This window comes from Falco naumanni, chromosome 3 (assembly GCF_017639655.2).
Source record: "Falco naumanni isolate bFalNau1 chromosome 3, bFalNau1.pat, whole genome shotgun sequence".
In the NCBI taxonomy this organism is placed as follows: Eukaryota; Metazoa; Chordata; class Aves; order Falconiformes; family Falconidae; genus Falco; species Falco naumanni.
Window position 1 is genome coordinate 47075711 of NC_054056.1, and position 25643 is coordinate 47101353.

Below are 25643 nucleotides of genomic sequence, written 5' to 3' on the forward strand. Positions count from 1 at the left end.
CAAAACCAAGTTAATTTTATGTGGCCCTCTTCCTTGGGTCTTTGATTTTCTTATGAATAATGTATCTGCTTGGATCACTGCTGCTTACAATGAATTAACAATGTTTAAATTGGCACAGCATCTGCTGAGGACCCAGACAAATCCCATCCCACTGGTCTCAACTATGGAATGCTGTTCTTGGATATTTTCCTTAAAGTACTTGTGATATGAAGCTGTTGACACCAGTGAAACAAGGTCTGTATTTCACTTTGGTGATCTTTATGGGAAAACTTCAGACTGCTCCTTATTGTTTCCTGTGTGTTAAGTTTATAGATCTAGTTGAGAACAGCTGTTTATGTGAAGCCTTGCACTTCGAGGCACACCATCCACATACCTGTGGAAGGGCCAACCTTGATCCGCAGCAAAAGGTAGCGAGGGAAAGCAGGAACTTTTACCATGGTGGTCACAAGCAGGTAGACATGAAAATGGATCTATGAGGCTAGACTAAAACATCAGTATCAAAGCAAGGATAGACTAAAATGCCTAAGTACCAAATCAGCACTACAGTTCTCAGGGTAACAAATTTGGACTAGTAAGCTTTCCGACTTAAATTCTGTCGGAATAAAGCTTTCAGACTTAAATTTTGTCGGTCACTGTTTTGTTCCCTATAGATAAAATTCATCCCTGGCTGGAACTATAGTCTTACCTTGGTTGCCCGAGTACAACTCATAGTTTATACTGTCACTATGGAAACGTGAAGTATTCTACACTGGTGTGTAGCTTAACAACTGTATCTTGCTTCTACCTACTAAAAACAGGTAGGCTCTTTTCCCTTTACTGCCACATAAACTAAGCTCTTCTTGGTGAAAATCACTATGTATTTAAACTTCAAAAACATAAGGACCATCCATCCTTTTCCCCATATTACTTGGTAGCTCTCTGCCCTCTAATTAAAAAGCAACTAAAATGAATTTACAAGGCAAGTCCTGTTTGTTCACAAGAGCACAAAGCATTATGACTACAGCATAATATGCAAGTAGCACGTTCCAGAAAACTTTGTCTTAGGGCTTCTGCTTGTGCTCTGGAAATTGTTCTTGTAACAGGCTTCTCTGAATCAGCATATTGTATCTCTATGCTTCCTCCTCTCTGACCTGCCAGTAATACTTGCACTTTTTATTCAATGCTATTGCAAAGGATCAGGTAAAGTACATCCTTTAATAGCAGTAGAAACGTTTGGTCTTGTAATAGTCACATGTTGGCATTCTTTGGTGTTTTCCCTGCTATTGGTCTATGTTGTTTTGAGAGGCAATTCAAGTCTTTCTGTGGTGGTCTCTGAGTATGTTGTCCTAATTTAAAGCCAGGGATCCTTGAGGAACACATCTGGCAATTCAGTCTTGCCAATGGAATAGACTGATCGGGGCGAAATGACCCTGCATTCACCTTGCTGTAAAGTTCATGGTGCAAATTATCATGAGTCACTCTTTCCAGAGGTCCATCAGAACTTGTGTAACTAGGGAAGAATAGCAAATTCAGTTTTTATAATCAGAGGCAATATAGTAGGGCCAAAAAAGTAGAATTAAAAACATGTTGTGTGTCATTGCTGCAAATGTCACTGTGATGTGAATGATCATCCTTCCACATGCTTTTATTATTGTCAGGCATTGTCTAGTGTTAGCAGCATGCGCAACAAGATACACCTTGAAGACCTTGCATGCCCAGTTAGTGACAAACTTCACTCCGGGCTTTCCAGATCCCAAACCGTTTTCTACTGACTGATAGCAGCTGGGGGTTGCAAGTGGAACATGATTATCAGTTTTTCCATGTGGAAAGCAGTTCATGGAGCTCAGGTGTGTTTGAGATATGGCAAAATTAACTGACAGAAGAACTTACCTTCCTGCACCTGAAAGTTAAGCAGTCATTGGTCATTCCAGGTTTACATTGCTGTCCATCACCATCTGAAATCCTCAGTGTCAAAAGCTGAGCTGACAGAGCAAAAATTGCCATGTGGAAGAACAGATCATAGAAGTGCAACAGAGGAACCAGGAATGTAATCTGTGCAACGTGGAAATGATGTGATGGAGCACTGGGAATGTTGCCTTAGAACTCCTTGCATTTTTTTTTTAAAGGACCTGCTATTTTCCCTCAGTGTGATGCAAATGCTGTGAGAATATGCATAACTGCATTTACTCATACATCTTCTGCTGATACAACATCCTGCTTTAGGAAGCCCTCTCCATCAACCTTCTGTACATACATTTTTACTGATGTATTGGCAACTGTATGCCAGGAGAAATGCTACCAACAGCACTTTCTCATGGAGATGTTGTTTTAGTAAGCACAAGAATTCAAGCAAGTTCTTATCCCTAAGCAGTGTGAATCCAGTTGCAATATGAATGTATTTGAACATTACAGAATTCATAAAACTAGCTGCAACTTTGTAGGTATTTTCCCACCTTTTTTTAAAAAGTTTGGCTCTGGATGTATTTTCTCCTTTTTTTTTTTTTTTTTCTTCTAAATTTCTTCCTGTTTTTGTTCTTGTCCTCTTCCTTGTTTCTGTTGCTTCCCCCAATCCCTTTATGAAGGATTAGGTCTTTGACAAAGCAATGGTTATCTTATACTGTCTCTGTGGAATAGTCTCTAATGCTTATCTCCTACTCCAATAAAAAAGTGCTTAACACAAAAGCCTGTTCTTTCTGATACTCTTTCATTTAGTCTAAAGCATAAATTTGATCTAAGCATAAAGTGATCTAAGTAGGCAGGCATTTGGCTAGTTTTCCTCTTAATGTTACGTGGACCAAGAAATCTAGACTGCTTTCACTACAGTCATTAATGATTAAAATGAGATCTCTTTGTTTTGGACTAATTTAGAAATGTAGGAGAAAGCTCTAAGAGGAAATGTGAGATTTTAGGTACCTGGTAAAATATTGCATAACCTCTACTAGTCTTCCTTTATGATTTGTCTTAACAAGTCATTTCTACTTGTGTTAACTTTGTCTAAATATTGAAGTCGCTGACTTTTGTCATAAATTTCTAAGATTGAAATTTGTTTTCTTTATTGGAGGTACAAAGAAAATCAGTGAAGCCTGGTGTTTATTTACTTGGGACAGAATGTTTTTGTTGTCTTTTGTCAGTCGTCTTCTTTTAAAAGATGCAGTTAGGAACATACGCAAATTAATTAAAGATTTTTCTGGCCATCTATATTCTTCTAACTAAACTTTGATTTGTTGTAGAAAAGAGTCAGTTTCAAGAATATGTCAAGTAAGGTGGGTCTTTGTTTTCAAGAAAGAACTGTTGATTAAGGGAAGGAGAAATGAGCATAAGATGCATCTTCTTCGCCTTCTATAAATAGTCTGCAATAGGTAGCAGACCTATGATTTAGTACCTGATTAAACTTAGGGAAGTACCTTAATATTTGGACTGTGTAGCATTCTTTGGAAGCTTTTCCACTTTGCAAAATGCAAGACCTGGTTCTTAGCCATCAACTGCTGAAAAGAAATCTGAAATATGTTTTCAATACTAAAAAGTGGATTTATAAATAAATTGGTGTAACAGCAACTGTAGCAGAAAACCTCAAAAGGTGATATGAAACAAGATTATTAGTCCTAAGCATCTGTTCATTATCTGTAGTAAAAAGGGTAATGTTGTATTGGAGAGGACTGATGGTGTGCTGCAGATTTCATGTTAACAATCCTAAATCTTAACCTAATATTAAATTATGTTCTGAACTCTGACTTGAAATAGTAAGGACACGGACTTTCTTTCAGTGCCTTTTGGTAACCAACTGTGAGGTGGTGTTTAGTTGGGTTGGTTTTCTTGAGTACTTCACATGGGTAATGAGACTGTACAAAAAATTACTTCTTTGGCACTGTATGAGTAAATATGGAAAGTGTATCAGGTAGCTGTTAAGGACACCTTGGTTAATATAAAGTTGCTTTCAATTTAAAAATTTAAGATAATAGAATGCCATTATCCCTTTTGTGTAATGTGTAATGAAGGCACGCTAGAAGTACAGCAGTGTGATTGAAAAATGGGAGCTGCCTGAGCTAATTGTTAACTTGGAGTGCCTGGGTGTAAGGGAGGCTGGACACTGAAAATGAAAGCTTGTTAGAGGGAGAAAAGGGTTCTCCTCCATAAAACTATTCCATGTGGCAAGAATTCCACTGTTGACCCCAAAAGCCCAGGTCCCTCTCTGAGGGAAGAGAGCACAGGCACATTTGAAACGAAGCACTGTAAGGGCTCAAGTTGCCAAAGGGATTGTAGCAGTTGTCCTCTTGATCAGCTCCAGAGCTGTAAAATCCCACCAGCTGTGCAGAGCACTTGGAGGAGCGGCACATCTAGAGCGAGAACTGGACACACTCCAGCTTCTGCCAACCCTGAAAACCAAGCTGTGATATGCATGGGGCGGGGGGGGGAGATACAGGGCCTAATGTTTGGATGTGCCTGTGGTGATGCAGGTTGAGGAAGACTGAAAAACACTATGTCTGCGTGGCTGGGTTCAGACAAAATGGCCTTCATTGTTTATACTAATTATTTATGTATCTTAGACAGTACATGTGTCAAGACCCTGAGAGGTTTTTGTGTTCTTCTTGCTTGCTGTTTGCTGTTGCTGTAGGTGATCGTCTGCTGTGGTTCTAAGTTTCGGTTCTTCACACCCTATTTACATACCTGACAATTTGTGGCTGTCTTAAAGGTACACGACTAAGTCTTTGAAGTCAACTAACTTGTCTGCAGACCCCCAAAATTCCCCCTTTTTGTTTTTGAACAGCTAGTACCAGGGTTGCCATGTTCTGCAGGGCCCTTGCAAACACGATGGCAAACAAGGCCATAGCGAACAAACAATACTGTCGGTTGAGTGAATGGATGCCAAAACGGCTGACAGTTTCTCAGATATTGGTAACATGTTGCTGCAATGGGGCGCCTAAAATCCATGCAGCACATACCATCAGAATCCTCACAGCCATATTCTTGAGCCAACAACAAAAAGCCAATAGCTGCTCTGTTTTGTATGGAATAATGGCAAATTTGACTCACATTCTTAACTGCCTAACAAACAAGGTGATTTAACTCTTTAATATTTTCCCTGTTGTTACTCCAGATAAGAGAAGAACCGCTGCAGTATGTTCCTATCAGTTCCATAAATCAACTACATCATTATACGATTCATCCAAAGTTATATTGCGTTTAAGCGCATTATGTTTTTCAAAATGTTCACGTGTTGATTTATGCGGGTGTCATGGTCCCATCATAGCCTTCTACTACATTAGCATCTACATAAAAACAACTATTGACGTTCGAAGTGCAAACAATATCAACTTCTTTTGGGTTAACATTATACAGAGGTAATCAATTACCCAAATATCAAGACTTTCAGTAAGATTCTTCATTCCCCACATGCATTCACTTTTTTGCAACAATGTCTGCAAATCAGTTTCAAGGAAGGGCACACCACACAAGGACTGGTTCAGTAAGGCGGCCACACATTAGCTGGGTTCACTGGCGGCAGCAGTGCTCCCACGGTCTGGCACGCTAAGCTCAGGCTGCACACAGCGAGCAGGTGTCCATCGTGGACCTTCATCTCTAGAAACACAAGCACAACCTCTCCCCCAAGTTAACAATTCACGTGGTCCCAACCAATGCCCGGTACAAGGGTCTTTCATGCGTACTAAGACACCTTCGTGCTTTTCCTGCTTGTCACCAATTAACACAAAGTGCCACGCAATGGAAGGCACCACATGGTCGGCAGAGATTTTCAGGAAGTTCCAAACATGACATGCTTTCTCTAATCGTGCCTCTGCGGTCATTCCCTTCATTCCCTTTTTTTTTTTTTTTTTCCTTTTTTTTTTTTATAGCAAAATACATTTCAACCTCTGTAATACGATAGATTATAAACAGCTTTTCTGCGTGACAGAACACAGTCACCCCGTACTGTGAAACGGTTTTTTACAAGTCCTGTACTACTTTCCAAGCAAATGGTGTATGAACATGGGGATTACCAGCACCCGCATCTCCCAATACAACAGGATATGCGTGCGGCGCATCGGTGGAAGGAGTAGGAAGATCAAGGAGTGGTCCGCCTATCTGTTCTACTAAATTCCAGTTTCCCTCTCTTAATGCCCCATCTCTCACAGCCCGCCAAAATCGCCAAGGGTCACGCGGCATTATCGTACCACTGGAGACTGGATTTTTCCGCTTCCACCTTCTTCATTGCCTGTGACTGATAACGTTGTCGTAGCTGGACCCGAATCCTGGTTTTCGGCATTTCCATCCTGCGCAGGCTGGGGCGGAGCAGCGGAGGATGAAGGGGTGTGGGCTGGCACAAATGTCAGGGGGTGTCAGGGCGGCTGGGATCGGTCCGCCAAGGCTTCTGCTTGCTGTCCTCGGAATCGGTATCGAGTATAAGTCAATGCAGTTGGAGAGATTTAGGGTATTCAGGGCGTTGAATGCTTTTGTATTTAATGTCCCAAGACTGTTCATAGTTGTAGAAATTACAACAAAAAGGGGTGGTGTCTGGTAAAGGACACAGACTCTCCCCTTCCTCCACCCCCTCATCCTCTTGTCTGCATTCTGGAGGGGGATACAGGGGAGGTTTGAATGAATCACCCTCATTCGCATTTTGCTGATTTTGCAAGCTCCCACTTGCGTCTGGTGGACTTCGCAAGCCCCTACTTGCATCTTGCTGACTTTGCAACCCCCCCCCCTCGTGTCTTGCTGACTTTGCAAGCCCCCAACTCATGTCTTGGATGATTTTGCAAGCCCCCACTCGCATTTTGCTGATTTTGCAAGCTCCCTTTTGCGTCTTGCGGATTTTTGAAGCCCCCTACAACATGTCTGAGCAGTCGCCATGTAGGCAAAAGCCTCAACGCCTCTTTGTCCCCTTTCTCCAGAGCTTCTGACAGTGTTGATAAGAAGCACAGAATTACTTTACAGTCAAAAAGAGTCTTAACAGATGTATTGGTCTAATGTTAGAGGGATGTAGTATAATTGTTAAGTGATGTAAAAAGCTAGGGAATGTATGTGTTATATTATGTAATTGTATAATAAATCAATGAAATAATTTCCAGTAACAGGTGCTCAAGGGATTGCTCTTTAGCAGTGGCTAAATGTACATGTTTTCAAACTGGCACGCCCAGATAATTAGTTTCAACAGGGCTGTCCAATGAGCTTCCTGGATCATTAATGTTGATTTTTTTATAAGCTTTGAAATACTGGAGAAATAGCACAAAAATGGCTAATGTGCCAACATTCAAAGAGGGTAAAAGGCATGACCTGGATAATTACATAATTGTATGCTTGACATAACTTCTAGACAAAATTATAAGGGACCTAATTAATGAATTAAACAAGTGTTGCATAATTAGTGCCAATCCACATGAGTTATAGGATAACCAGACAATGTCAAGCTAGCTTGATATATTTTTGACAAAATTAGTAACGGTTGCTAAAGCTAAAAGTGTCAATGTGATACTCTCTGATTTCTGTGAAGATTAGACTTAGTAGTCCGTATGTTGGTTCATAAATGAAAGTCTTGTGTAATCAGCCAGCAATGCTTCACATGGTTTACATGTATTAAAGGACAGCTAATTCTTAGGTGGAAAAATGTCAGTGTAAAATGAGACTCATCGCTGAAAGAATGTGTTCCTCTTGGACTCTTAATGACATCCTTTCTCAACCCTATGGCACTTAGCTTCTTATCAGTGTCCTAAAAAACTATCTAATAGCTAAGGATGGTTTGCTGAGGATTGAAAGGTTAAAGCACTGTTAAGTAAGGAAGAGGATTCAGCAGTGGTACTGTTTGCACCACTTAACCAGCCAAAATTGGCACAAAGCTGATGTATTTCAATGCAATGAACTGTACAGGAAAATAAAACGCTGTCCATATTTATTCTAAAAACAGTTCTGTGAAGTGATATCTGTAACAGCGTGAGACGCAGTTGATCGTGTGTAAGTAGCAGCCTTAATAACTTCAGGCAAAAGGAAACGTTGACTATTTGATTTGACTGGGGGAGTCTGTTGATCATCAGATGGCTATGGGTTTCCAGTTCAATTCTGTGTCTTAAATAACTTTTATGGACTCTGAAGGAATAGGTACAGATGTATTGTGTAGGCATATCTTTCTGAATTTGACATAAGTGCTTTTGTTACTTGAATACTTTGTCCAGTTTGAGGCCTGTGTTCATTAATTAATATGGCTAAATTACAGAAAGTTCAGAGAAAGCCATGGCACTAATTACAAGAGTAGAAAATGTGTAGTGAAAGATCTAACAAGCTGCTTCTTTGCACTTCCTCATAAATGAGGATAAGAGATGACTTGATCAGAGTCTACCAGTACAAATGCAGGGAACAAAACCTTCATAATGGGATCTTTAGTCTGGCTAAAAAGGATAAGATCTAGTGGCTGGAAGCTATAGACAAGCAGATTCAGACATGAGGAAAGAGGTCTTCACAGTGTGAGTTATTTGCTAAGGACTGCAGTAGATTCTGCAGCATTCCTGACTCTTACTTTCAAGGTTGATATATTCTAAAATGTGTATTAATTGAAACAAGGTGTTGTGATTTAACCCTGGCAGGCAACCAAACACCATGCAGCCGCTTGCTCCCTCCCCCTCACCCAGAGGGATGGGGAGGAGAATCAGAAAGGAATGTAAAAGTCAAGGGTAGAGATAAGAACAATGCACACATGCATGGTGGGCCTATAGTCAAGCGCTGCATTTTGTCGATCAGCGAAGCAAGGTCGCTGTCTATCACGGCAGGAGGTGTGACTTTATTCCCGTTCCTCCTCTGCTGCCTCATCCTCCTCTTCGGCAGTATCTTCCTCTTTGGTGCTTACGGCAATTGCCCCTGTGGCGTCCCATGTAAAGGTGGGCAGCCATCTGCCTGGCTTCTGGGGCTGTTCCATGGCAAGAGTGCAGGCCTGGGCTTCACGCTGTTCCCTGGTGGGCCTACAGTCAAGCGCTGCTTGCCATGGATTAGCGAATTTGAGGTCGCTGTTGCTTATGGCAGGAGGTGTGACTTCCTTTCTGTCCCTCTTCTGCTGCCTCTTCCTCATACGTTCTCATATGTTTTAGGCAAGACAGATAAATGCCAAGAATATTATAAATGACATATGGCAGAGGGTGGGAGTAAAAGGAGGTTGGCCCTTTCTTTAAGAATGAACAGAGAGGTAAGGTTCATGGTTAGATGCTGTCTGAGCAGAGATTCATTCCAGGCCACAGGAAGGTTCTGTGCCTCTTGATTTTTGACCTCCTTCTTATCGATGCTCTTTGCAGCCAATCAGGCCACTTAAACTCACGCTTTGGGTAGTCCATGAGAAACTCAAGGAGCTTTACTGTATAGATGCATCTTGTATGTACTCTATGTACCATAGGCAACTACCCACAAAGCAGTCTAGGTGTTCAAGGAGAAGAAATGGGATCAAAATTATTATTACTATTATTTTTATTACTACATCCAGTTCCTTATTTTTGATGCCACTAACCACTGTTTTCTTTAATGTCATAGCAGTTTCCACTTGTGCGCTTAATTTGCTTTTTCACACGTAGTCAACAGGCAGTTCATCTGTCTACAGTGCGGTATCTTGGTTCATTTATAATGTTATTGTGTTTGCACAGTCCTTAGGACAACAGATGATAAAATGCAAGAGTTTGAGTAAAAACCCGTGTGATTGGAAGAATCTCTGGAACTTTTGATACAGTGTATTGGGTTTGCATAGCAAGGTTTTGGTAATGGGGAGGCTACAGGGGTGGCTTTTGTGAGAAAATGCCAGAAGCTTCCCTTATGTCCAACAGAGCCAATGCCAGTGACTGCAAGATGGACCTACTGCTGGCCAAGGCTGAGCCCATCAGCAACAGTGGTAGCGCCTCTGGGACAGCATACTTAAGAAGGGGAAAAAATGCTGGGCAACAGCAGCTGGCAGAGAGGGGTGAGAACATGTGAAAGAAACAACTCTGCAGACACCAGAGTCGGTGAAGAAGGAGGGAAAGGAGGTGTACCAGCCTATGATGAAGACAGTGGGGAGGCAGGCTGTCCCCCTGCAGCCCGTGGAGGTCCATGGTGGAGCAGATCTCCCCCCGCAGCCTGAGGCAGACGCCAGACTGGAGCAGGTGGATGCCCAAAGGAGGCTGTGACCTGTGGAAAGCCTGTGCTGGAGCAGGCTCCTGGCAGGACTTGCAACCCTGTGGGTAGGACCCTATGCTGGAGCAGGGGAAGAGTGTGAGGAGGAAGGAGCGGCAAAGACAACGTGGTGAACTGACCGTTACGCCTATTTCCTGTCCCTCTGTACACTTCTGGGGAGGAGGCAGAGAATTCAGGAGTGAAGTTGAGCCCAGGAAGAAGGGTGGGGTGAGGGTAAAGTTTTTTAGGATTTGTCTTTATTTCTGATTTTTTGCTGCATACCTTGTTCTATTACCACTTTAACTCCCCCCAATAACAAGGGGTACACAGAAAGGCTGATCTGTGCTTCTTTATCTGGGTTAGACGATGTCTCAAACTTAGTGAAGAATTTAAGTGTCGGGTGTGAAAATTCATGGTTGTTCAAAGACCCTTAATTCCTCTTCAACAACGGCCACTTCTGGGTGTCACTCAGCTCCTTTTGCAATAGGTACTGAAACAGGCAGGTTGCCTGGAACTACCTTTTGTTTCCAAATGGTATTTTCAGCGTTACTGGACAAAGACTCGGGAATTCTATTAACAGGTGAGCCTGACCTCACTGAGCATTTTGCACAGCAAAAAAAAAACCCCAAAACTAACCCGCAATGATTTCCCTCCTTGTGTCATTTCCACGGAAGTAATCCCAACAAATAGTTGAGGTTGAAGCTGTGAAACTACTTAGGTGCTATGTTGGGATAATCAGTGCCCCTCACCCCACAAGATTTGCTTAATCAATATCTTAAATCCATGTTAAAAAAACAAGAATACAGTCATTATTTTATATTTAATATATTTTTTCATTAACTAGCATTTATAGTTCTACATCCTCATGTTATTTCTGTATGCTTCTGGGAAACTTGCCAAGACCTCCAGAGTCTTCAGATAATTCCAGCAATGAGTTCTCCAGTCCATGCACATTTTATGAGGAAAAGGTCTTTATTTGGGGATTGCATTTTCTATTTTTACATGTCTTAACTACCTTGTTGTGAAAGGTAGAATAGAAGGTCCTGATAGATCTTATGTATATCCTTTACAATGCAAAGGAGAATCTGATAAATATCGTGTATTTTAGAATATGTATTTCTTGACATTTTACAGGATGCTTTTAAGTGTTTCCTCTGGAAAAAATTACACACTGCTATTGTGTGTTTGAAATACAGCTTATCATATTCTTCAAGTGGAAAGGTCTTGGGATGCAGAAGCGCCTTTTTAATTCTTCTGGAAAATTTCATTCCTCTACAGTGGTAAAATTTAGATTTCCCTTTCATTTACCCTTATTAGGGGTGTGTAGTATGTCAACAACTGATGAACATCTGAAAAATCCAGGTTGTGCTACTACCAAGGCAATAACAGATGATGATGCAGCACCCAAAACTGCAACTACAGTGGCTACTTCAGCACTGGAAATGCTGACATGTGACTGTAGTGAAGCCTGGAGGTAGTCGTTTCTGCTGCTGCAGTTGTACAGAACACTGTCAGATTTTGGTGGCTGTTTTCCTTAAGCTTGAAGCAAACAAAGAATCAATCTTAAGAATTTACTTTTTTTTTTTTTAAAAAAAAAAAAAAAAGGATTATATTATAAGAACATTTCTGTCATACTCAAAATCTACATCTGAGCTTACAATCATCTGCACATGCTTCCTGTGTCTCTTTTCTACATCTGCAGTCTGATTGTGAATTGCATGGTCATATGTAATTTTTTCCCCCCTTGTTCATCTTGCCTCATTTGGAGTCCAGTGCAGAAACATCAAGGGGCTGAAATGGACTGCTTGTGTAAGCAACAGCGAAATTGCTTTTTAAGTATTCCACTTTCCAGTGACAGCCTTTTGATGTAATCTCTTGCATGTAACTTGATGAGGTTTGATATGTGTTCACTTCTTATTGGTCTGTTCAATAAGGTTAGTGATTCTAGTCATGGAATTATAGAATGGTTTGGGTTCAAAGGGACCTTTAAAGATCATCTAGTTCCAATCTTCCTGCCAAGGGCAGGGACATACTCTACTACAGGGGTCCTCAAACTTTTTAAACAGGGAGCCGGTTCACTGTCCCTTAGACACTGCCGGGGGCCAGACTATTGTTTGGAAAAAAATTAACAAATTCCTATGCACAATGCACATATTTTATTTGTAGTAGGCCACAAAAAAACAGGAAAAAGAATGCAATATTTAAAATTAAGAACAACTGTAATCAACAACAACAAAAAAATATTTCAATGTGAACTATGGGCCTGCTTTTGGCTAATGAGATGGTCAGTGTTAGGTTCCATATTTGTCACTGCTAGTCATAGCAAGTGATGCAAGTGTTCATCAGTTAGTCTGGATCTGATTTGGAGATTTCCGATGTTTCATTCCGGAAAAAGTCTGCTCACAGATATAGGTGCTGCCAAAGATGGTTGCAATTTTGAGTGCATGGTTCCTGAGATTATGATATGTCTCTGAGGGGAGAGATGCATAGAAATTAGCAAGGCTGCTTCATTTGAATGCATCTTTCAGCGAGTCACAAGTCTGTAGTTCGGCCAATTCCATTTGGTAAATCGAATCAACAGTTTCAATGTCAACAGAAAATGGGTTCCGGAAAAATTGTATGTCCTGTTCATGGAGATGAGCTCTTTAAAGCTAATTTGAAACTCCTTTTGCAACATTTCTGGTACATCCATACATGTTTTGTTTGGGAATGCAACTGCTGGTTTTTCTGCAGACAGGTTTTGAGTTATGGGGAGATGGCAGAAGTTTTCCTCCTTTACTTGGTTAATGAGCAGGTCTAATTTGACTTGAAATGCTTTCACATGTGAATATATATCACAGATGAGCTTCCCCTTTCCTTGAAGCTGGACATTGAAATCGTTGAGTAGCTCTGTTACATCTGTCAGAAACGCAAGATGCCATTTCCATTCTGCATCTTTGAGCTCTGGTACTTCTTTGTTTTTAGAAAGCACAAAATCCTAAACCTGTGGAAGTAAGGCATAAAACCATTTCAAAACTCTCCCTCAACTCAGCCAATGGACTTCTGTGTGGTACAGAATATCTTCATAGGCAACATTTAGCTCAGACAGAAATTCCTGAAACTGTCTGTGGTTTAGTGCATGAGCTCTAATGAAGTTAACACAAGAAACCACAATTTTCATGACAAAGTCCAGCTTCAGTGATTTACAACACAGTGCTTGTTGGTGGATGATGCAGTGTATGGCTATTGGATGTGAATGGTTGCATTTGTCCATCTCTTTGTTAATGCGTGCAACCACTCCTTTCATGAACCCCACCATGCTAGGAGCACCATCAGTTGTCACACTGAATAGTTTACCCCAGTCCAGCTCCAAATCATTCACAGTTTGCCAAACTTTCTCATAGATAGCCTCTCCTGTAGTTGTTCCTTTGATGCTTTTCAGTGCAGCAAGCTCCTCTGTGACTTCGAAAGAATCATTTGTCCCACAAATGAAAATTAGAACATCATTGCTTTCATCGAGTGCCAATGAGAAATAGCAAAGTTTTTTTTGAGGAGTTCTGCAACTGCAGATTCAATTTTTCCCCCATTTCTTCAATCCTTCGTGTAATTGTAGGTCCTGAAAGACTCACTGTACTAAATAAATCTGCCTTCTCTGGACACATCTCTTTAGCAACAGAAAGAAGGCATTCTTTAACAAATTCTCCCTCTATGAATGCTCTGCCAGTGCGCGCTATGAGCTTGGCAACTTGATAGCTTGCTCGAAGTGATGATATATTGAGCTGCTTTTGCTTCACAGAAGTATTTTGCTGAGTTGTCAGTCCATGTTTCAGTCTTAATATTTTATCTTCTCTCACTCGTCCAACCAAAGAATTATATTTATCTTTATGTTGAGTTTCGTAGTGTCGATGCAAATTGTATTCCTTGAACACAGACACGGAATTCTGGCATATCAGACAAACAGCTCTTTCTTTGTACTCTGTGAAAAAAATAATCAGAAATCCACTTTACTTGGAATACCCTGCACTCGGAGTCAATTTTTCTTTTTTTTGACATGATGGTGCGCACGCTTCCTACTGGTGCTGGCTTGCTTGTCCTGCCTGGGAGCTGGAGGGAGGGAGGGAGAGATGGGGGAGCCGCCCCCCTCGCTGATGCCACCGCCCCCCTCCTCAGCCCGGCCGCGCAGTCCGGACAGGGTGGCCAGAAGGGACTGAAGGAACTTTCCCGCGCCGGGGTTCTGGCGATTCGCCCGAGCTGGCTGGACCTCGCAGTGCAGAGGCTGCCGGCTGAGCTTGCCCGGCAGAGGAGATGCCCGCGCCTCCCGCCCGCCGCGCACCGCAGAGGAGGAGGCGGCGGCGGCGGCGCGGTTTGAGGCCCAGAGGCGCCCCCTGGGGGGCAGGTCGAGGACGAGGCGCTGGTTCCAGCCCGGTCCCGGCGGGTGCTTGGGGGCTGCGGAGACCGGCGCATGGATGCAGTGGCAGGCAGCCATCTGCGGCTGCTGGGCTTCCCCCCCCAACCCCCGGCGGGGGGGTCTGTAAATACCGGGGGCCGGATTGAGGACCCTGGGGGGCCATATCCAGCCCGCAGGCCGTACTTTGAGGACCCTTGCTCTACTAGATTAGGTCACTTAAAGCCCCATCTAACCGGACCTTCAATACTTCCAGGTATGGGGAAGCCACAGCTCCTCTGGGCAGCCTGTTCCCATGTCTCACCAACCTAATAATAAAAATTTTCTTCATTGTATCTCATCTAAACCTACTGTCTTTCAATTTGAAACAGTAAGCTGTTGTCCTTCACTACAGGCCCTGGTAAAAAGTTTCTCTCCACCTTTCTTACAAGCTCACTTCAAGTATTTGAAGGCCATAGTAAGGTGTCCTCACACTCTCGTCTTCTCCAGGCTGAACAACCCCACCTCTCCCAGCCTTTCTTCATAGGAGAAGTGTTCCAGCCCTCTGATCACATCTGTGGCCCTCCCCTGGATTTCCTCTTGACATGTCAGTGCTTTTACTAGGGACCCCAGGACTGGACGCAGTACTCCGGGTGGGCTTTATCACAAAAGTGGAGTAGAAGGGGAGAATTACCTACCTCAACCTGCTAACCACGCTTTTTATGCAGCCCAAGATATGGTTAGCTTTCTGGAATGCAAGTGCACATTGCTGGCTCATGTCCACTTTTTCATACACCAGTATCCCTAAGTCCCCTGCAGGGCTCCCCTCAAATCCATTCATCATACAACCTGTACTGATACTGGAGATTGCCCACACAGGTACAAAAACTTGCACATAGTCTTGTTGAGACTCATGAGGTTTACACTGGCCTACTTCTCAAGTCTGTCAGGATTCCTCTGGATTACATACATTCCTCAAGCACATAAACTGTAACACATCATTTTCATGATATAACCCTGTTATGGTTTAACCCCAGCCAGTAATTAAGCACCACGCAGCCACTCACTCATGCTCCCCTCCCAGGAGGGGGGGAAGGAGTATCAGAAAGTAATGTAAAACTTGAGGGTTGAGAGAAAAAAAAAAATTGAAATTAAATGAGAAACAAAGAAAAAAAAAATAATAACAATAGCATCTAAAACAAAAGGGAAGAAGAAGACCAGAGGAAAGAAATCCAAAGGCAAGGGAGAAAAGCAAATTAGTGACGCACATTGCATCCGCTTACGGCTTGCTGACCAATGCCCAGACAGACCCTGAGCAATGACTGGTGAGCCTGGCCAAGCCCGCCCCACTTTATATACCAAGCATAATGTCCCATGGTATGGCATACCTCTCCTGCTAGCCAACCCGGCTGTGGCCTCTCCCAGTATCCTGTGCCCCTTCAGCTCTCCCACTGGCAAGGCCTGGGAAATGAAAGAGACCCCCACAAGACTATTCCCACACCAAATCAAAACCACAACACTGTACTAGTGACCTAGAAGAAAATTAACTCTATCCCATCTTAAATGAGAACACACCACACTTGGAAATGAGACAACACACAGACACTCGCTCACGCCTCCCTGAGTGGAATGCAAGAGACAATGAAGAGTAAACATGAAAGAACTTGAGGTTTGAGATACAGACCAAATGTAAAAGTCCAGGCAAGAGACTACTGCATTTTTATATGGCAATTCCTATGCAACCAAGTTTCTTTTCAAAAACCACCACGCACGACTCTTAACAGATTAGCATCTTTGGAAAAAAGAAATTCCTAGGGTTCAGTGGCTTTCCTGGTAGTAGTTGTACTCCATTTAAAAAAAAAAACCCTGGCTGTCAAACCACTGACGTTAGGCAGCCTAAAAACCCTCAGAATGTAAGGCACCACCAAAACAGGACAGTGGGCGTGGAAACAGAAAGTTTCTAGAAAGAGCCTCCTACTCAAAGTCAGAGGCCAGGAGGACCCCAGGAGTGCAGAGGCAGCCTCCAAAGTGCCAAACAAGAGAGGACGACAGCAGTTTTCTTCTTTTGTTGTTGTTTATTGTCCAGTCATGACGGTGTGGAGGCTGAGCTGCAGGTACGGAGTGAGCCGGCCAGGCACTCCTGGAACACTGTTGGCGCCAAGTCACACAAAGGAGCCTGGATGGATGGGGTGCTGCCCAGTGATTGCTGTGGACCAGGGCAGGTGGACCCAATGCCATCAATGATCCTTCTCGAGGCGGATCAATTTGCATGGGCTCCACATCGTCCTGTGGTGGGCTGCCATGCCTGGACCTCACATCCTACCACAGCAGATGGACATGAAACAGCCCGATGCTATTCTACCGTTTGGCCACAGCTATATGATGAACAACGTCGGTCACATGAGCGAGGGCCATTGCTCTCATGGCACGAGGTGGGATGTTCATCCTACTTCTCCTTCTCAACCTCCCCTACTCTTCCACTGAGTGCCATCTGCCTAGATACTGGGGCTCTTCCTCGGCAAGTATACAGGCCTGGGCTTCATGCTCTTCCCTCGTGAGCCTATAGGCGAGCATTGCATGCCATTGATCAGTGAAGTATGGCTACTGTCGCTTAGGGCAGGAGGTGTGATTGTCATCCTCCTCTTGCACTGACTGCTGTCCCGCAGGCTGCTGGGAGGTGCCTTCCCCTTTGGCACTTGTGGTAACTGCCCCTGTGGCGCCCCATGTAAAGGTTGGCAGCCATCTGCCTGGCTTCTGGGGCTGTTCCATGGCATGTCTACAGGCCCGGGCTTCACACTGTACCCTGGTGGGCTGATAGTCAAGCGCTGCTTGCCATCGATCAGTGAAGCAAGGTCGCTGTCTATCACAGCATAGGGTGTAACTTTATTCCTGTTTCTCCTTTGCTGCCTCTTCCTCCTTCTCCTGGGAGAGTATATTCCTCTTCGGCAGTTGTGGCAACTGCCTCTGTGGCGCCCCATGTAAAGGTGGGCAGCCATCTGCCTGGCTTCTGGGGCTGTTCCATAGCAAGTCTACAGGCCCGGGCTTCACACTGTACCCTGGTGGGCCTATAGTCAAGTGCTACATAGCATCGATCAGCGAAGTATGGCTACTGTCACATAGGGCAGGAGGTGTGATTGTCTTCCTCCTCTTGCACTGACTGCAGTCCTGCAGGCTGCGGGGAGGTGCCGCCTTCTGGTTATTGTATTAACTGACTCTGTGGAGCCTCACGTAATGGTGGGCAGCCATTTCCCTGGATTCTGGTGTGGATCCATGGCAAGTCTACAGGCCCAGGCTTCACGCTCTTCCATTATGGGCCTATAGTCAAGCACTGCTTGCTATCGATCAGTGAAGCGAAGTCGCTATCTATCACAGCAGGTGTGTGACTTTATCCCTGTTCCCCCTCTGGTGCTTCTTCCTCCTTCTACTTGGAAGTACCTTCCTCTTTGGTGCTTGAGGCACCTGCCTCTGTGGTGTCCCATGTAAAGGTGGGCAGCCATCTGCCCGGCTTTTGGAGCTGCTCCATGGCAAGTCTGCAGGCCCAGGCTTCACACTGTACCCTGGTGGGCCTATAGTCAAGCGCTGCATTCCGTCAATCAGCGAAGTGCAGTTGCTGTCACTTATAGGAGAAAGTGTGACTTTCCTTCTCCTTTTACACTTGCTGCCATCCTGCAGGCTGCTGGGAGGTGCCTTCCTCTTCGGCGCTTATGGCAAATGCCCCTGTGGCGCCCCATGTAACAGTGGGTAGCCATCTGCCTGGCTTCTGTAGTTGTTCTATAGCAAGTCTACAGACCTGGGCTTCACACTGTGCCCTGGTGGACATATAGTCAAGCGTTGCATAGCATCGATCAGATAAGCACGGCTAATGTCACTTACAGCACGAGGTGTGATTGTCGTCCTCTTCTTGCACTGACTGCCATCCTGCAGGCTGCTGCGAGGTGCCTTCCTCTTCAACGCTTGTAGTAACTGCCTCTGTGGCGCCCCATGTAAAGGCGGGCAGCCATCTGTGTGACTTACGGGGCTGTTCCACGTTAAGTCTACAGGCCCGGGCTTCACACTGTACCCTGGTGGGCCTATAGCCAAGCGCTGCTTGCCATCGATCAGTGAAGCGAAGTCACTGTCTATCACAGCAGGAGATGTAACTTTATTCCTGTTCCTCCTCTGATGCCTCTTCCTCCTTCTCCTGCAAAGTACATTCCTCTTCGGAACTTGTGGCAACTGCCTCTGTTACACCCCATGTAAAGTTGGGAAGCCATCTTCCTGGATTCTGGGGCTGTTCCATGGCAAGTGTACAGGCCCGGGCTTCACGCTGTACCCTGGTGGGCCTATAGTCAAGCACTACATAGCATCAATCAGCAAAGTAGAGCTGCTGCCGCTTAGGGCAGGAGGTGTGATTGTCATCCTCCTCTTGCACTGACTGCTGTCCTGCAGGCTGCTGGGAGCTGCCTTTGGCACTTGTGGCAAATGCCTCTGTGGTGTCCCATGTAAAGGTGGGCAGCCATCTGCCTGGCTTCTGGGGCTGTTCCATGACAGGTCTACATGCCCGGGCCTCACACTTTTCCCTGGTGGGCCTATAGTCAAACGCTGCTTGCCATCGATCAGCGAACTGTAGTCGCTGTCTGTCACAGCAGGTGTGTGATTTTATCCCTGTTCCTCCTCTGCTGCCTCTTTCTCCTTGGAAGTACCTTCATCTCTGGTTCTTGCGGCACCTGCCTCTGTGGTGTCCCATGTAAAGGTGGGCAGCCATCTGCCCGGCTTTTGGGGCTGTTCCATGGCAAGTGTGCAGGCCCGGCCTTCACACTGTACCCTGGTGGGCCTATAGTCAAGCACTGCATAGCATTGACCAGCAAAGTACGGCTACCGTCTCTTAGGGCAGGAGGTGTGATTGTCTTCCACCTCTTGCACTAACTGCTGTCCTGCAGGCTGCTGGGAGCTGCCTTCCTCTCTGGCACTTATGGCAACTGCCTCTGTGGTGCCCCATGTAAAGGTGGGCAGCCATCTGCCTGGCTTCTGCGGCTATTCCATGGCAAGTGTTCAGGCCCGGGCTTCACATTCTTCCATCGTGGGCCTATAGTCAAGCGCTGCATTCCGTCAATCAGCGAAGTGCAGTTGCTGCCGCTTAGGGCAGGAGGTGTGATTGTCATCCTCCTCTTGCACTGACTGCTGTCCTGCAGGCTGCTGGAAGGTGTAGAGGGATTTTTAAAGGACCGAGGACTTATGTTACTATTGTCTGGGTTGGACAGCCCAGGCCTGTTAGTTGAAGCTGCAGAGCAGCTTTAAATTGTCCTGGGAACAAGCAGTGGGAGAAAGAAAAGAAGCTGTGCACAAACAAGAAGCCAGGTGCAGAGCAAGTCCTGGGAACGGCGAAATCAACACACTCTCATCGGCACACTCTGATAAGACACCTGCAGCATGCTCACCGTCAGCGACACGGACCCCACGTGGCCTGGAGACTTTTATCCAATCACCTGTGTGTAAGTCGGGTGAGCGGTCGGTTTAAGTTATAAATATGACCTGTTTGTTTAATAAAGTGAGGACAGCATGTAGCCATATTGGTGTGATTGTCATGACTTGGCTGACTGTCCACGGGGGACCCTCTTCATCTGGCACCCGAACCCATTTATTCGCTTAAATGCTGTTCATTTAAATGCGGAATCTCCGTGCATCGGACCCGAAGGGAAGTTGTCCGATTAGGGAGCTAGATGTCGGAGGCGGGCGGAACCTGGAAGGCGAAAAGCGGAGTCCAGAGTTCGGTGTGGAGCTGCAGATCGCACCCCCGCCGGTGGTAAGACCGCGTAGAGTAAATCGCGGCGGGGCTCCCCGCTAAATTCCTCTCTGTGAGGGGGCGGGGGGGGCACTACGGAAGACCGCAACGAGTGTGGCGGGGCTTCCCCGCTGATATCCTTTCCGTGAGAGGGGGGAGCTCTGAGAAGACCGCGATGGAATTAGACGCGGCAATTAAACTGTTAACTAGCATCCTCCTTAAGAGAGGGGAGGGCGTTAAAGAGACAGAAGTGGAGACCTTAGTTCGCTGGGCACGAAAAAAAGAGTAGGATCCCCGAGCCCGCGTTATTGTTTAGTATTGCGGAATGGAGAGAAGTGGGAACTTGCCTCTGGGATACTACGGTCGAGGGAGGTAAAGAAGGAAAAGAAGCTAAAGCGTTAGGAGCTACGTGGCGGTCGATAGTTAACACTCTGGAAACTATGAAGGCGGAAAAAAAAGTAGCGGCGGCAGCCCTAGAACCGTTGGGGGGAGATGTGGTAGAAAAGCCGGTGGAGCAGAAGGGTGATTCACCTAAGCCTTCTCTCTTGACTACACTTTTCGGAGTTGGGCATACTCGTCCTATGAAGGGTATGTCCGCCCCTACGTGTTCAGCAGTGCCGGAGCTTTTAGATAACACACCGGACACTCCTCAGGAGTCTGCCGTAACTGAGCCGAACCCGGAAGAGGCGGCTGAGCCTCACCAGGAGGGCGGGGCAGCGGGTCCTGCTGCACCAATCGGAGCTGTGGGTGGAGCAAGACCAAAACGGAGGGTGGCGACAGCTCGTAGGTCACATCAGGGCGGGCAAAAGCGCCGTCCGATGACGTGTCCTCCTCTTCCAGAAACATCACCGGACGGGTTTGAGGGGGAAGGCGGGGAGAAGTCTTGTGATAACAATACAGAGAAATCCTTACAGGAGGTAATAGATAAATTAAGAAACCTGGTAAAGCGAGTTAAAATGAACCTGCCTACTACTTCAATACCTGTAATTCCTCCAGTTAGCCCAACTACCCCACCGATACTGAACTCGAGAAAAGATCCGATTCTGCAGCGTTGGCCTGGTGTATTTGTGTTGCTGTTTTGGAGGGTGATTGGCAGGTGACCAGCTCGTTAGCTTGTCCAGTACTGATTAATAATCTTGATGCACATAACTGGGACATAATTTATGGAAGGTTAATGATCAGATTTTAGGGATGGGAGTGTTGCAACCTGCTCTGCCATCTTTCATGATGATCCCTCAGATTTGGCAAATTGTTGTGATAGACTTGAAAGACTGTTTTTTTTTCACGATTCCCTTACACCCTGGTGACACACAAAGAGACTCACTAACGATGATTTGCAACCATTCTGATCCTGGTTGCATGGCACCGAAGCCAACAGTCCTTGAACTTGTTCACCAGAACAGTGGGCTGCCCTAGAAGTTGTGTCCCGCAAGATTCAGACTGGCTGGCGTGGTCGCCAAATGGCGAATCATCCGTTATCTTTTTTGGTTTGTAATGTTGCCACTTCACCTTTTGCCCTTATTTTGCAATGGCAAAAGAAAAAGGGGAAAAATACAGCAATCATTTTAGAGTGGTTGTTTTTGCCATTGCAACCCAGACATCATATTTTAAGTCGCCCTGAAGCAGTAGGGGCCTTGGTGAAAAAAGGAAGAGACAGGATTGTTGAAATTGATGGGACTGAACTGGCAGATATCAGTATTCCAGTCAGTGGTGATGATTATGAGTGGCTCCTGAGACATTCAACAGCCATACAGGAAGCCTTGTTGGCTATACAGGTGTTGTACACAACAACCGGCCAAAAGGACCTCTCTGGAAGATGTTAGAACATTATCAGTGGATTGCGAGACCGTTATGCTCAAAAAGACCAGTTGACGGGCCAACGGTGTTTACAGATGCAGGACGAAAGATGAAGAAGGCTGCGTGTGTTTGGCAATCCAATAATCAGTGGCAGAAACAAGTGATTACCGGTGAACCACGGGACAACCTTCAAACCTTAGTACTGAAAGCAGTGTGTTGGGCATTGGGAAGCTGGAACAATACACCTGTAAACATAGTATCAGACTCATTGTACGTAGTTGGTGTAGTACAGCGCATTGAAGATGCCTTGTTGAGAGAGACAAAGAACCAACATCTTGGTGAAATGTTTATACAACTGCGTAGTACTCTTTGACAGAAAAAACATTAATTTTGTATTATGCATATTAGAAGTCATCAGTGGACCATTGGGTTGGGTGAAGGTAATGCTAGAGCTGATGAAGCAGTCAGCTGTCTGGCAATAACTCCTCCAACAAAGAAGTTTGAAGAAGCTCGTAACGGCCATGAGATGTTTCATCAGAATGCAAAGTCTTTACATCGACAGTATCAAATACCCATAGCAGATGCAAAGGGTATTGTCCGCTCCTGTTCTCAATGTAGTCATCATGGACCTGGTTTAGGGGTGGGCACTAACCCAAAAGGTCTGAAGGCACTTCAGGTTTGGCAAATGGATGTAACACATGTACCAGACTTTGGGAAGCTTAAGTATGTGCATGTCACAATTGACACCTATTCTCATTTTATATGGGCCACTGCACAAACCGGTGAAAAGGCATTACATGTGGAGAGACACTTAATGTCTTGTTTTGCTGTTATGGGAGTACCTGTAGAAATAAAGACAGACAATTGTCCAGCGTATAGTAATCAACGAGTCGCTAGGTTTATGACAGCTTGGGGAATTAAACACATTAAAGGGATTCCTCACTCCCCAATGGGGCAAGCAGTTGTTGAAAGGGCAAACCGTACCCTGAAGGATTATCTTCAGAGACAGAAAGTATCGCAGGACATAGATGTAACTAAACGGTTGACTAAGGTGTTGTTTACCTTAAACTATCTCTCCCTTACGGAGGGTAGAGAGGGACCACCTGTTGTTATACATCACCAAACAGCACGAGGGAACCAAACAACTACAGTTCCTGGTTTGAATGTTCTGTATAAAAATATGGCTTCAGGTGTATGGGAAGGACCTAATCCGGTGTTATTTATCGGTAGAGGTTTATTTTTGTATCTCCACAGATAAAGGACCTATATGGGTCCCTAGCAAGTTTGTGCAACCTGTATGTCAAGATCAGAAGACGGAAGAGAAGACACAGAGCAAGCAGACGGAATAAACTGTCTATGTTGTAAGGGATGTAACCCGTGGGTATTGTGCCGATGTATGCTATGTGGGGTAAAACGGTTCTGTAAGACAAAGCTTAAATGTAAATGGTGTAAAGAGTGTATGTGTTTGATTAGTAACCAGGCATGAAGCAAGAGAAAGCATACGACTAGTGTAATACCATGCTGATTGGAGACAGCATACATCATCAGAATCTGTGAAAGCACAGATTTGTGGGGTGGAATGTGGGGGGAAAAAAAAAAAAAGGTGGAAATTGTAGGACTAAACATGTTTAAGTGGTGGACTTGGTTTACGGTCTTGATGAATTTTTTACCCATTGGCCAAAGTATTTTTGACATCTTGCCTAGGACAAACATATGGGTGACATGGGCAAATATTATGGGAGTAACAGACTTTTGTTTAAGTCTGCAACAATCAGACAACCCCTTTAGAACTTGTTTAATTGGTATTCCCCTGCAAGAGAATGAAACAAATTTTGATGGTTTTTGGAATGTTAAAACAGTGGATCTGACGTCCAATCAGAATGGTACATGTATGAGTCCAAATGAGCAATATGTTTGGCCTTCTATGCATAATGCAGCGTGGCAGAAGATGGTTATTGAGAATTTAAATCAGCCACATCATTCACCTTTGCAGGAGTTAGACCTATTGGCTAGCGTTGTACCTGTTGAATATGTTAATGTAACTGCAACTGGTATGGCAGACTGTATTCACATGTCATCACCACTTCAACCTGTGAATGGAACTGGAGTAATTTGGTTTGGTGACCTGTGGCAGTTATGGCTAACACATCAAGGTGAATGGGGGTTTTATACAGGGTTTCAAAATCTAACCAGTTCACTTATTTGGGGTGAATTGAAACTGGGGGTTTCCATATAGATGTATCAGGGGGTTATCAGTTGCCACCAGGAGTCTTTCTGATATATGGGGACAGAGCGTGGCCAGGGATTCCTTTGTATCCTGTCAGTGGACCATGTTATTTAGGGCGTTGGACTTTGCTGCACATATGAAAGACTTATTAAAAATGACTCAACAATCTCATAGATCACGGAGGGCACTGCGCACCTTTGATGAAACATGTAATGACCAAGTCAATCTACAGTCTGTAACAACAAACGTCCTAGCCTCTATATTTATGCCCGGGGCAATGGCTGCATTAAATGCTAAGAATATACAAAGGTTAGCATGCTGGGGAGAGAAACAATTTAATCTTACATGGCAGATTTTAAATTCGTTATTGCTTGATGTAGATAGTGTTAGGCATGCTACGTTACAAAATAGAGCTGCAATAGATTTTTTGTTATTAGCACATGGACACAGTTGTGAGGATTTTGAAGGGATGTGTTGTATGAACCTTTACGATCATTCCATATCGATGCACAAGAAGTTGTCACAACTGCAGGGAAACATGAAGCATATTCCTGCTGATGACAATCCCTTTGATGAATGGTTGAGAGGACTGGGGATAACAGGTTGGTTAAAGACGTTATTGATGGAAGGAATACGCTTTGTTAATACATTGTTGTAATGTTTTTAGTTTTGAGCTGTTTATTTTCTTGTTAGAAGAAAGGTTTAACATCTACGGTGAAACCATTGTCTGGGTTGGACAACCCAGGCCTGTTAGTTGAAGCTGCAGAGCAGCTTTAAATTGTCCTGGGAACAACCAGTGGGAGAAAGAAAAGAAGCTATGCACAAACAAGAAGCCAGGTGCAGAGCAAGTCCTGGGAACGGCGAAATCAACACACTCTCATCGGCACACTCTGATCAGACACCTGCAGCATGCTCACCGTCAGCGACACGGACCCCACGTGGCCTGGAGACTTTTATCCAATCACCTGTGTGTAAAGTCGGGTAGCAGTCAGCTTAAGTTATAAATATGATCTGTTTGTTTAGTGAGGACAGCATGTAGCCATATTGGTGTGATTGTCGTGACTTGGCCAAGTCTCCATGGGGGACCCTCTTCGGGAAAGTGCCTTCCTCTTTGGTGCTTGTGGCAAATGCCTCTGTGGTGCCCCATATAAAGGTGGGCAGCCATCTGCGTGGCTTCTGTGGCTGTTCCATGGCAAGTGTACAGGCCCGGGCTTCACGCTTCTCCACCGTGGGCCTATAGTCAAGCGCTGCATTCCGTTAATCAGCGAAGTGCAGTTGCTGCCGCTTAGGGCAGGAGGTGTGATTGTCATCCTCCTCTTGCACTGACTGCTGTCCTGCAGGCTGCTGGGAGCTGCCTTTGGCACTTGTGGCAAATGCCTCTGTGGTGTCCCATGTAAATGTGGGCA

General features: G+C 44.8%; 1 long non-coding RNA gene across 1 annotated transcript; it reads left to right on the plus strand.

Annotated features, from left to right (window-relative positions):
• The first annotated feature begins 6468 nt into the window (after positions 1 to 6468).
• On the plus strand, positions 6469 to 19914 carry LOC121085908. The gene is made up of 3 exons (XR_005827230.1): positions 6469 to 6479; positions 6948 to 6951; positions 19635 to 19914. It is a non-coding gene; the product is annotated as an uncharacterized LOC121085908 (long non-coding RNA).
• Positions 19915 to 25643: the final 5729 nt, after the last annotated feature.